Source organism: Rousettus aegyptiacus, unplaced genomic scaffold (genome assembly GCF_014176215.1).
Source record: "Rousettus aegyptiacus isolate mRouAeg1 unplaced genomic scaffold, mRouAeg1.p scaffold_m13_p_3, whole genome shotgun sequence".
NCBI lineage: Eukaryota > Metazoa > Chordata > Mammalia > Chiroptera > Pteropodidae > Rousettus > Rousettus aegyptiacus.
In genome coordinates, this window is record NW_023416306.1 from 127,172,804 (window position 1) to 127,173,653 (window position 850).

The following is an 850-nucleotide window of genomic DNA, read 5'->3' on the forward strand; positions in this document are numbered from 1 at the left end:
GAGCACGCCGGCCTTCCCCTTGAATCCAAACCCATATCATTTCCTTCTTGACATTGTCGATGTTAAAAACATCAAAACCTGTAGAGAATTTTTATGAGCTTTTTTGAGCCAAATTGACGACCACATGCAGGGAAGCAAGATCTCAAATGCTCTCAAGAATAACAATTTTGCGGCTTCTTTAATGCATTTGAACTTAAGGAGGAAGTAAGGAAAATTACACAGAGGTGGGAGAAAGCCAGGGCGGGGGGAGGAGTGGAGAGGTGGGTGGGGGACTGGATTAAAGGATAGTTAACAAGATTATGTGCTTTCTCGAGGGTAGTTACAGTTTATTTCAGAGATGGGTAAACCTGGATGCAGGGAAACAATGGACAGGGCTTGCTTAAGGGAAAGACAAACCTTTTACTACAAAGTTATATGCCTGGGGCGGTACTACCCACCTGGACCTTCCTAGTTAAGAATTTATAATTAGATCACCCCATGAAGTTACTTTTTTTCGTCCGTGATATCTTCTCTCAGAAACACCAGAAAGCCTCTTAGGCTCACCCTGCACAAGCAGAATTCATGATGTTCCACAGCAGTTCTGGTCCGCTTTTAGGATTTGCTCCCAGTTTAGCACCTCCTTCTCCCAGCAAGGCAGAAACCCAGCAATCAATCTTGACGAGTCCCTTTTCCTTATCTTCCATATCCAGTATACCAAGTCCTTCCTATTTTAAAACATAAAAAAACTCTTGAATACTTACTATTTCTCTCCATAGCCAAAGCCACCACCTAGTCCTGAAATTCTGTAAAACCCCGCAATGGGTCTACCTATGTCCGCTCTCCACCTCACAGACACAATTGTTGTGGTGCG